Here is a 13,391-nt window from a genome sequence, read left to right as displayed (position 1 = left end):
ACAAACCACTCCCTATTTAGAAACACATACAACAGCTGGGTCAAGCTGAGTAAAAACCTCAAATTCTCACATACATATTCACCTTTCTGTCCACTATGGGGAAACCCCAACTTCCAACCCTCCTTAAACAACCCAACCTTCCGCCAATGGTCCCAAAAAGGCCTTAACCTAGCCTCAAAACTCTTTGACCCTGGAGGCAATATACTCACCTTCTCCACCCTGAAGGAAACCTACGACCTTCCTAACTCCCATTTTTATTTATATCTACAAGCTAGACACTATGCAATGTCATTGCCTTCACTAAACTCCCCACTAAAAGCTATCCACCCTCTGGACACAATCTTCAAATCTTACAATAAGCCTAAATCCTCAACCAAGGCGCTATATGCTCTCATAACAAATTCAGTAAAGGACTTTGGTCTAACTAACCTTGCTTCGGCTTGGAGTGCCGACATCCCTGGGATTATGGGTGCCGATATTATTAATCCCCCTCAATTTTCGAAAATTATGAAAACACTGCACTCATCTTATCTTCAAGAAGTCCACTTTAAGTCTATTAACAGGATATATATCTCCCCAGCACAAAGAAGACATATGTCTAACTCAGATCCTGGCTCTTGCTACAAATGTTCTATGGCCAATGCCAAATTCTTCCATTGTTTTTGGACCTGCAATAAGGTGCTAAAGTTTTGGCGCAAGATCATAACTTTCCTCAACTCTACATTGTCCCTAAACCTCAATCTTAACCCACTCGCCTGTTTATGCCTCAACTTTAAAGACTGGAACTTCTCCAAGACAGAGAGCCCACCTTCAGCATTTCTTATAACAGTTTTTACTATGGCAAAGAAGCTCATATTGATACATTGGACACAAAAAACCGCCCCATCTATTAGAGAACTACGGAACAGAATCCTCCATCTAATCTATTTAGACAAAAGATCACTCTCACTCAACACCGAACTCTCCTATGATTCTTTTATTAAAAAGTGGGGAAAATATATATCTACCCTGGATGACCCTACTCAAGAAGACATTTGGAGAAACTTGCTGTAACCCTAGCAACCTAATGTAGTAGATCTTAAATTCAGTCACAATCCTTATGTACAATCCCATAAATATGGTCTATGTCCATCTATTATCCCCCCCCCCCCGCCTCCCCTATTCCCCCCCCGAAAGTCCCTTGTCTCCAACTTTCGTCTCCTCTTCTCTGTCTCTTATAATTAATCCTTTTATTATAATATGTTCCATTTTACTCTTTCTTACTACTCTCATTCACTATGCTTTTGTTTGCCTGTCAGAAGAGTCTTAGGATCGCTTCTGTCACTACATTATTGAGATCCTAGAGAAGAATCACACTCGAAAACAAATCATTCTACTAACTTTGTACTATCTATGTTCAGACCATCATTCAGTTATCACTACTTCTGTACAGGTAATTGGAGTGTAAAACCTCATGATCTCATATGAGAACACTTCTTAAGCTTCATATTATTTGATTGATATGTTACTTCTTTGTTAGAAAATCAATAAAAATCTTTAAAATCAAAAAAGCATTGGTCAAAAGATTTGACACTTGAAACCCACACAGGGTGGTCACTTACATGTCACCCACCTGCAATTTGCCTTGACCAACAAGTATTTGGGCATGATAATGGTGGTAAAGCAGGCACAGACACCAGATTTCTTCCTTTTGAATAATGTTGAAATGTAGTGTCTGTGCCCGCTTTACCACCATTTTCATGCCCAAATACTTGTTGGTCAAGGCAACTTGCAAGTGGGTGATATGTAAGTGACCACCCTGTGTGAGTTTCCAGTGTCAAATCTTTTGACCAACGCTGTTTAACCCTTGCACAACTCCAGCTTCTTATTCAAAATGATGAAATCTGGTGTCTGTGCCCGCTTTACCACCGTTTTCATTCCCAAATGCTTGTTGGTCAACGTAAATTGCAGGTGGGTGATATGTAAGTGACCACCCTGTGTGGGTTTCAAGTGTCAAATCTTTTGACCAATGCTGTTTAACCCTTGAACAACTACAGCTTCTTATTCAAAATGATGAAATCTGGTGTTTGCGCCCGCTTTACCACCATTTTCATGCCCAAATACTTGTTGGTCAAGGCAACTTGCACGTGGGTGATATGTAAGTGACCACCCTGTGTGGGTTTCAAGTGTCAAATCTGTTGACCAACGCTGTTTAATCTTTGCACAACTGCAGCTTCTTATTCAAAATGATGAAATCTGGTGTCAAAGTCGAAAAATATCATGATGCATATCCCTTGTACTAACCCCTCATGCACATGCACGCTGCTCGTGCACCTGGTCCCCCGTGCGTACACATACCCACAAGTTGCGTAAGAGACGCTCCAGCGACTCTTGCGCATGATATGTGTATTTACGGCAGAGTTTGTGAGCGTGTAGCGTGCGACTCGAATGTAGCATATTTAACCCAAATAGTGCATTTTGTAGATAATATTCCCCTAGACCATGTCAGCGAGTATGATTAGTTTAATAAACAGTTCCTGGACAGAGAGATTCCTCTTTGCATGATAGGAAGGGTCAGATAAAAGTTGAAAGGTGGTGTCTAGTATCCAGCTGTAGGGTATTTTAAGGGTAACATTCCGGTGTTAGTTAGGAAAGGATCGCTCGCTCCTGCGTATAGTTATGTACAGAAGTAGATTATGAACATTAACTGTATTTGCTGTAAATTACACATGCGGCGGGAATCCTGAGGATACCTCCCACCAGAGCAGTTGGGGAAAGACACAGCCCACCTGTTCAAATCCACCTATGACCTTTGCTGTAATGTAGAGACACATCCCTGTGTCCAATGAACAATGAGATTACAGGGACCATTGTATTGTGAATGTATGTTGTGTATATAAAGACCACTGTTGCCTGGCCAGCCTAAAGACTCTGAAGGCTTTCTACCTGAATAGCTGAGGACTGGATCCAGGTCGCGCTTGCGAACGATTTCCCACGTATGTATATTCTCTGTAGCCATCATTATTCTCTGTTATTGTTATGCACACCAGTGCCTGCAGGAAAGTACTGGTGTCAGGACTGTTATGCACTCCAGTGCCTGCAGGAATGTACTGGTGTTTGAACTGTTATGCAAAACAAATGGACTCACAGACAGACTAGGGAATATGACATAACGTACACAGAAGGTGGTAGGGTAACAAAATACACACAACGTGAACAGAGAAGCCCAGAGGCTAAGGAACTGGGTATCTCCCTTGTATTAGAACTGCTCAGATGTGAAAAGCAAGATGTTGTGTTTTAATACATAGAAAACCCGAAATGCTGTTGCTAAGGGCAACAGCAAAACCCTAAAGGGTTACCAACGGGTGTGGCAGTAAACTCCTTGGTCAGAGATGGAATGATAGACACAAGGAGATTCTCCACAATCCTAATTCTCACTTGCAGTGCACAGGTTCGGTTTACTGCCACTAAACTGACCCCTGACACCTAGCACAGTGAGACAGGATTAGACAGGCAAGTCTTAGAATACAGCCGCAAACTTGCTAAGTTCACAGAGTAGTAACAGAACCCCAGCAAGCTAAACGACTGACTCCAGTCTTACTGCTAGGTCTGGATTGGCAGAGTGTAATACCAAATCCCCAGGCCTATTTGCAGTAAGCAACAAACAAATACAAAGCTACACAGTACTGGCTAACTTTCAGAAACTGACTAACCAACAAAGATTCAGCAGCATCTGCTTACCCTGAAAAGAGGCCTTATAAAGCAGGTGCTGTCCACGCCCCACTCAGACCTCACAGACTGTGAGCACAAAAACCAGCACCGGATCCCCTGCCATGCACAGAGCCTATAACCACTGCACAGCAAAAGACCCGAACCGGAGTATCAGCTGCGCTCAGGTTACTCCGCTAGCACTTGTCTCCCGGTTGCCATGACGACGTGGCAGCACAGGGCAGGAGACCCTAACAGTACCCCCCCTCTGACGAGGGGTCAAAGAACCCCTACCACCGGGTTTATCGGGGAACTGCGAGAAGAAAGAGCGTATCAGTCTGGGGGCATGAAGATCACAACTGCGCACCCACGACCGCTCCTCCGGGCCATACCCCTTCCAGTGCACCAAAAATGACAGCCGACCCCGAACCACCTTGGAGTCAAGAATCCTTTCAACAACAAACTCCCTCTGGCCACGTATCAGAAGAGGGGAAGGTCTTCCACTGGAAGAAGGATTACTAATCGCCCGTTTTAAAAGGGAACAATGAAATGTTTTATTGATACCCAAAGAACGGGGCAGATCTAACTGAAATGCCACCGGATTGATAACCCTGGTGATCTTATAAGGGCCGATGAACCGGGGGCCTAACTTATGAGATGGCTGTCTCAACTTCAAATTCTTGGTAGACAACCAGACGAAGTCTCCTAATTTGAAGCTGCAGGGTCTTTTCCGCTTATCAAAAACCCTTTTGGTCACTAATGACACAGACACAAGGGCTTTCTTCACTTTCCGCCAAATACCTCTAAGGACCGAAACCACAGAGGAACCACCAGGCGTGGAGTCCAGGGGGTCAAAAGAATTGGCCTTAGGATGATGCCCATGCACACAAAGGAAGGGAGAGATCCCTGTAGCAGAGTGAGCCGCGTTGTTATAGGCAAACTCCGCCATGGACAGATGAGCAACCCAGTCAGTCTGACACTTGGAGACATAACACCTGAGGAACTGCTCCAAGGACTGGTTCACCCTTTCAGTCTGCCCATTAGACTGCGGATGGTAGCCCGACGACAAGCTGACAGAAATCTGGAGATCGGAACAAAATGCCCTCCAGAATTTGGCCACAAACTGGGATCCGCGGTCAGAGACCACATCAAGTGGCAACCCGTGGAGACGCACAACATGCAGCATAAATAATTCAGACAGGCGTCTGGCCGATGGCAGCCCAACCAGTGGAACGAAGTGCGCCATCTTCGAAAACCTGTCAACGACAACCCAGATGGCTGTCATCCCCGAGGATTTGGGCAAGTCCACCACAAAATCCATTGAAATGTGGGTCCATGGCTTAGATGGGATAGAGAGTGGATGTAGTGGGCCAACAGGAACCCCTCTAGGAGTCTTATTTCGGGCACAGATGTCACATGCCCGAACCCACTGATCCACATCCTTAGCCACCGAGGGCCACCACACCGCCCTAGATAGCAACTCCCGAGTTCTGGCAATACCCGGGTGACCTGCAGACTTCTTGGCATGGAATTCCAGGAACACTCGCTGTCTTAACCTAGGAGGCACAAACAAAAGACCTACCGGAAGGTCTGGAGGAGCCTGCTCCTGTGCTCTAAGGACTAATGATAAGAGGTCCTGGGTAATGCCCACTTTAATACATGATGGGGAAACAATGGGCAACGGCTCCTCGGTGGTCTCCTGGATTGGAGCAAAACTCAGCGAGAGCGCATCAGCCTTGATGGTTTTTGACCCAGGGCGATATGTTATCAAAAAATTAAAGCGAGCAAAAAACAAAGCCCATCGTGCCTGCCTGGCATTGAGACGCTTCGCTGACTCTAAATATGCCAGATTCTTATGGTCAGTGAGAATTGAGACCACAAACTTAGCCCCCTCAAGCCAGTGTCTCCACTCCTCGAGTGCATCCTTAATAGCCAACAATTCCCGGTTACCCACGTCATAATTCATCTCGGCAGGCGAAAATTTACGGGAAAAGTAAGCACAGGGATGAAGGCGATTATCTGACACTCCCATCTGAGAAAGCACTGCCCCAATACCCATCTCAGAGGCATCCACCTCCACCACAAAAGGACGCTCTGGATCTGGGTGTCGCAGCACCTTGGCCGAAACAAATGCCCTTTTGAGACGGGCAAAAGCCGCTTTAGCCTCACAAGACCAGTGAGCAACATCCGCCCCTTTCTTAGTGAGTGCCACCAAGGGCGCCACTATAGACGAAAATCCAGTGATAAATCGTCTATAAAAATTTGCAAAGCCCAGGAAACGCTGAAGCGCCTTCAAACTAGTGGGCTGCACCCAATCCAGGACTGCCTGTACCTTGGAACCCTCCATTTGGAAACCTTCTGGGGAGATAATATATCCTAGAAATGCGATTTGCTGAACTTCAAATTCGCACTTCTCCAGCTTCGCCCCAAGCCGGTGGTCTCTGAGTTTCTGGAGGACTAAGCGTACATGCTTCCGATGTTCCTCCAGGGAATGGGAGAAGATTAGGATGTCATCTAAGTATACAACTAAGAATCTATCCAAATATTCCCTGAGCACATCATTCATGAAATCCTGGAAGACTGCCGGGGCATTACAGAGCCCAAAAGGCATCACCAAATATTCATAATGCCCCGAGTGGGTATTAAAGGCAGTCTTCCATTCATCCCCCTCTCTTATTCGGATTAGATTGTACGCACCGCGTAGGTCAATCTTAGAAAAAATGGTGGCAGTACGAAGCTGGTCAAACAAGACCGAAATGAGAGGCAGTGGGTATGAGTTTTTAATCGTGATACGGTTCAATTCCCTGAAGTCGATGCAGGGTCGCAACGAACCGTCCTTTTTACCCACGAAGAAGAACCCCGACCCAACTGGAGACTGTGAAGGTCTGATAAATCCCTTAGCCAAGTTCTCCTGAATGTACTCTGCCATAGCCTGAGTCTCAGGACATGACAGGGAGTACAACCTGCTCTTGGGAAGCTTAGCATTTGGCAACAAATCAATGGCACAGTCATAGGAGCGATGGGGAGGTAGTACCTCTGCAACTTTTTTGGAGAACACGTCCGCAAAATCTGCATAACACCCTGGCAATCCTGGCAAACTTAGCTGCGAGAACCTGACTGGAAGGCTCAAGCAACTCCTGAAACAATCAGTACTCCAACTAAGAATCTCCCCAGAGACCCAGTCAAATTGAGGATTGTGGGCCCTTAACCAGGGTAACCCCAACACCAATGGGGCAAAAGTACAGACAGTCACATAAAAGGACAATTTTTCAGAGTGTGTGGCTCCAATAAACAAAGAAATCTGGCTAGTGCAAGAGGTAATTTTACCTTGGGATAATGGTTCCCCGTTTAACCCACAAATCTCAATTTCCGATGCCAAGGGTACTAAGGGAACAGAGTGTTTCAGGGCGAATTGGCGGTCCATAAAAACCCCGTCGGCCCCACTGTCCACAAAGGCCTCAGTCTTGACAGTTTGACCGAGGATCTTCAAGGTCACCGGAATGATAAAAGTCTTCTTGGGAAATTCTGACTTCTGGCCTGACAGGATATTTCCCATCACCCTCAGGCCCTGAAGTTTTCCGGCTTTTCTGGGCATGATACTACCACATGACCTTTATTCCCACAGTACAAACACAACCCCTGCTGTCTCCTCCGCATCTTCTCACGCGAGGAGAGGCGGGTAGCCCCAATCTGCATAGGCTCCTCGGAAAATTCCTCAGAGTCTGAGGTTCCCTTGGGAAGGAAGGAAATCTCAGTCTCCCTTTCAAGCCTACGCTCTCTCAGCCGTCTATCCACCCGGATGGATAACTGCATGAGCTGATCCAAGCTATCAGGCAAGGGATGTTGTACCAGTTGGTCCTTTATCTGGTTAGAAAGACCTCTTCGGTACTGGTGTCTCAGGGCTGGGTCATTCCACTGGGTATCATGGGCCAACCTCCGAAACTCCGTACAGTAAACCTCAACTGGCCTTCGCCCTTGCTTAAGGATCGAAATCTGAGCCTCGGCTGAGGCCGTCTTGTCAGGGTCATCATACAACATGCCCAGTGCCGTAAAAAAAGCATCAACACTTTTAAGCGACGGACAGTCAGGCTGCAACCCATATGCCCAGACCTGTGGGTCTCCTTGTAGCAAGGAAATCACTATGCCCACCCGCTGAATCTCCGACCCAGAAGACTGAGGCCTAAGCCGGAAGTATAGCTTGCAGCTCTCCTTGAAACAAAAGAACTGCGAGCGATCTCCAGAAAAACGATCCGGGAGATTTACTTTCGGCTCCTTAACCCCTGCAGGTGCTGCTGCTGCGGGAGCTCCGCCAGCAGCCTGGGAGGTGTGCATTTTAATGGACAAATCATTACATTTTTGAGTCAGGACCTGCACCTGATCAACCACCTGTTGCAACGTATTTTGAGGGGTATGCTCCATATTCCCACAAAATTTCAACAGGAGTATTGGGCTGCTGAATATGTTATGCACACCAGTGCCTGCAGGAAAGTACTGGTGTCAGGACTGTTATGCACTCCAGTGCCTGCAGGAATGTACTGGTGTTTGAACTGTTATGCAAAACAAATGGACTCACAGACAGACTAGGGAATATGACATAACGTACACAGAAGGTGGTAGGGTAACAAAATACACACAACGTGAACAGAGAAGCCCAGAGGCTAAGGAACTGGGTATCTCCCTTGTATTAGAACTGCTCAGATGTGAAAAGCAAGATGTTGTGTTTTAATACATAGAAAACCCGAAATGCTGTTGCTAAGGGCAACAGCAAAACCCTAAAGGGTTACCAACGGGTGTGGCAGTAAACTCCTTGGTCAGAGATGGAATGATAGACACAAGGAGATTCTCCACAATCCTAATTCTCACTTGCAGTGCACAGGTTCGGTTTACTGCCACTAAACTGACCCCTGACACCTAGCACAGTGAGACAGGATTAGACAGGCAAGTCTTAGAATACAGCCGCAAACTTGCTAAGTTCACAGAGTAGTAACAGAACCCCAGCAAGCTAAACGACTGACTCCAGTCTTACTGCTAGGTCTGGATTGGCAGAGTGTAATACCAAATCCCCAGGCCTATTTGCAGTAAGCAACAAACAAATACAAAGCTACACAGTACTGGCTAACTTTCAGAAACTGACTAACCAACAAAGATTCAGCAGCATCTGCTTACCCTGAAAAGAGGCCTTATAAAGCAGGTGCTGTCCACGCCCCACTCAGACCTCACAGACTGTGAGCACAAAAACCAGCACCGGATCCCCTGCCATGCACAGAGCCTATAACCACTGCACAGCAAAAGACCCGAACCGGAGTATCAGCTGCGCTCAGGTTACTCCGCTAGCACTTGTCTCCCGGTTGCCATGACGACGTGGCAGCACAGGGCAGGAGACCCTAACAGTTATTCTGTTAGATTTCCTTGTTAGCTTGTAGTGTATAACTTGTATCTGTTTTCCCCTTTTTCTCTGAATAATCCACTGCGGTGTTAGAGCCCTGTGGTTTTAGCAAAACCTGGTGTTGTGTTTTCACTTTCCTGCAAAGGGCTTTCTTAGCGTCTTAATCGCTCTAACAGCATACACATTGTTAAGGTTTTAGGCGTCACATCATTACAATATTTGACTACTAAGGTTTAGAGTATAAGCACATCCATACATTGTTTTGTTAACAAGGTTTACTGTATATCATTCTGTGAGCGTCCGTGCCGCTCGTGATACGCTAATAGCGTAGCAGAACGGTACTCAGTACACCAATAGCGTGCTTGGTACGAAGCGTGAATCCGTGAGCATACGTGCCGCTCGTGCGTCGCGCCCACGGCTTAGCGTCTGCTACGCTAAGTGCGTACCCATACGGTACTCAGTACGCCAATAGCGTACTTAGTCCGTAGTGTGTGTAATAAGTCTAGGCTGAGAAATTTGTTGCTATTTTAGTTCAAAGTAAAGAGTAATATTTAAGGGAGTAAGTGTAAAACACACACGCAGCCTGGCCCAGTTATAAAGGTTATACAGGAGATACTGTGTGGGGTTTGGTAAGCGATTATAGTTGAATATCGTTTACATTTATAGAAGCGTGTTATTTGTGTTACTGCGGACGTATCCGGCCTTTGTACACGTGTCTCGGACAGCGTGCGAGACTGCGTACGCAACGCAAAGGCCTACACACGTGGCGTATTTTACGCAACGTGCGTACAGGTACGCCCACTTAATACAAATCACACAATAGCATTGTTTTAGTTTAGGCGACACAGTAGCCACGTGATAATAGCACAAATTGATCAGTGTCCAAAATTTAGTTTAAAAGATCCTTCTCTTATTGCATCACCTCTGGGATTAGGCTGTTTCACCTGAATGAAAGTTAATTTTCTGTACAGAAAAATCAAAGTGTATATGAGTGAACGAGCGTGTGTATGCAAATAAAGGTTTTGTGAACTCGGGATCAGGGATCCCATAGGACACCAGTGAAGTGAACACTTGGTGGCGTGAGATTGGCTTGCTCACGTTAACGTTGAGAAGGTATAAAGGAGCAAGGTAGCAAGTTTAGCAGCAGACCAAGAGGTCGGCGAAGTCAGAAATCCGCTGACTAGGTCAAGCGAAGCTCTGAAAACCGTGGCCTGAGAAAGGTCAGCGGTGAGAGCGCAGCCCCGGGGGTTTGCGTAGTACCCATATAGGGCCGTTTTGAGAATACGCTCCGGCTGAGGTTTCGCAGCCTAAACAATCGATTCCGTTGGTCGTGCTGCGGATAAGTAATAGTTACTTATACGCAGTGCGACTGTACCGCACGTTGCTGTGTGCATTAGTTAGTTCAACTTGATACCCAATACGCAATTTGCGTACAATCGCGGGGTCATAGACGCTAATTGTACACGCAACGTGATTTGTGTAACACAGGGGTGGGGAACCTTTTTTCTACCGAGGGCCATTTGGATATTTATAAAATCCTTCTGGGGCCATACAAAAATTCTCAACTTAAAAAATTACCCTGCCCCCCAGTAGGTCTGCCCCTTAGAGGTACTGTGTGTGCGCGCCGGAGGCGCGCACGCGCCCACAAAATGGGTGTGGCCAGTTAAAATGGGACGTGATACACATATGCCCCCAATAGTGCGGTGCCAGATCCACAATTGCCCCCACAGTGCCAGGTATACAGATGCCCCCACAGTGCCAGGTATACAAATGCCCCTCACCGTGCCAGGTATACAGATGTCCCCACAGTGCCAGGTATACAGATGCCCCCCACAGTGCCAGGTATACAAATGCCCCCCACAGTGCCAGGTATACAAATGCCCCTCACAGTGCCAGGTATACAAATGCCCCTCACAGGGCCAGGTATACAAATGTCCCCACAGTGCCAGGTATACAGATGCCCCCACAGTGCCAAGTATACAAATGCCCCCACAGTGCCAGGTATACAAATGCCCCTCACAGTGCCAGGTATACAAATGTCCCCACAGTGCCAGGTATACAAATGTCCCCACAGTGCCAGGTATACAAATGTCCCCACAGTGCAAGCTATACAGATGCCCTTCCCCCTCCCCTCTCCCCTCCGTGCTGCTTACCGTGGGACACGGAGGAGAGCGCGGCTGTCGTGTGGGAGCGGCGGCGTGTAGTACTTCAAACCAGCCGCCGGTTCGAGAGCCAATCAGAGCTCGTGGACCGGCAGCCGCGGCTCCTGATTGGCTGCTGGTCCGCGAGCTCTGACTGGCTCACGGACCGGCGGCTGGTTTGAAGTACTACACGCCGCCGCACCCACTCGACAGCCACGCTCTCCTCCGTCTCCCTGTTCTGACAGCTGAGACACGCTGCCGCCGGACTGCTTCGGTACAGGTATACTCTAGGAAGTAGGACCATGCGGGTTGGAGAAGTATCACTAGGATACTGTGCACATATCATACAGCCTGATACTTGTACTGAACAGATGAGAGAGTTAGGGATAGGATTTTTCACCTGGAAGGTTTGCAATATGGTGATGTCATATTCTGTCCCATATGTCCTCCCCGGTGATGCATATTTCATATGTGGGAGGAAGGCGTATAAGTGGCTTGCCCCAAACTCAGAGAGATTGTGTTACATTGGAAGAGTGTTGCCAGAAGTAATGACCATTACCCATGATAAGATGAAAGACGTTCACCGCAATGCTCAATCTCCTTACACTCACACTCACTACGAACACATTGTTAAGAGACACCTTATAGATAGGACAGAGCACGCAGCCTCTGATTTGATCCACGAATCCACTGGGATTCAATTCCTACTCACGCTAGATATCACCCGTACCGCCAGAGCAATTATAAATTTTAGGTATATTACTGCGCTAGCGAACCTGATAGACAATATCACCGAGATGTATGATGACACCTTCAGGTATACTGGGAGGGAATTGCAAGCTTACAAAACGGAACTGATCCAGCACAGGATGGTTCTCAATTACATCACAGCGGTGACAGGCGGGTATTGTGTCACCCTAGCAACTCAGTATGGTGTGAAGTGTTGTACATATATCACAAACAGCACTGATGACCCAACCGAGGTCATAGATCAAAAGATGGACGATATCTTGCAGTTGAAGTGGGAGTTCCGAAGGAGACACAACCTTACCCTTACTGCTGTGAGTAATGAAAGGACTGGCTGGGTTTCATGGTTGAACCCACGCAATTGGTTCTCAGGCTTAGGAGAATGGGCTCAAAATGTTATCGTGAATGTAGGAAAATTTCTCCTTTGTATCCTGGGAGTTGTCATAATGATTGGTTTGATATTTAGATGTGTTCGGATTTTAATGCAGCGCAAGCGCAGTACCAGAGTGATGAGTTTGAGGAGCGAGGGCATTGTTACAACAACTGGTTTAATTTATGACCCATCAATTGAGACAATGCTGTGATAAGACGAGATTCCACGGTCCGTTTCTTTCACCCGTTTCTCCTTTGTTTTTCTCCAAGGTAAAAAGACATCCACTCGGAAGAAGATTTTAATGAACATTTCTACAGACCTTTGATGAACATTTCTACAGACCTTTGATGAACATTTCCACAGACTTTGCGAAACACTTTAGAGACTTTAAAAGACTTCGTATGGACACTTGAAAGACTTTGCTTATCACCCATAGCAAGGATACACCTATCCGGACAAGACTTCAACAGACACCCAAGGACAATTACACACATTATCATATGAATGTATTTGTGACATATGTTTCTTATCTTCATCTCTACGATCTTCAGGTAGTGACACACATAGTCGACAGGTGATATAGGTACATATATTAGCACTCACATGTTTTTCCCCCCTCCATGTATCATCAACTAATGTGCACCCCATTTGTTGGAACAAGAAGCCGAAGAGAGCTCGGTAGTGTTTGTTAGCCCACTTACAGACCCTTAATACGGGATAAGAAGGATTTAATGTATTCTTCGCAATACCTCGAAGCTTATCTAGAACATGTACGGCATGATGATACATGCCCCCCAGACATTAAGTTCATACATATATACTTTTACTATCCCACTAGGTCATACATTTCCCACCTTCTCCTCTCCTCCCTCCACCCAATCATTTATAGGTATTTCATTGTATTGTATATTTTTCTGCTTGTTTAGATAGTGGCAGTTATTGTTGACTGCCAAAGGGTGGACTGTCAAAGTCGAAAAATATCATGATGCATATCCCTTGTACTAACCCCTCATGCACATGCACGCTGCTCGTGCACCTGGTCCCCCGTGCGTACACA

This window comes from Pseudophryne corroboree, chromosome 3 (assembly GCF_028390025.1).
Source record: "Pseudophryne corroboree isolate aPseCor3 chromosome 3, aPseCor3.hap2, whole genome shotgun sequence".
In the NCBI taxonomy this organism is placed as follows: domain Eukaryota; kingdom Metazoa; phylum Chordata; class Amphibia; order Anura; family Myobatrachidae; genus Pseudophryne; species Pseudophryne corroboree.
The sequence above is the reverse complement of the archived record's forward strand: the minus strand, read 5'-3'. Positions refer to the sequence as shown.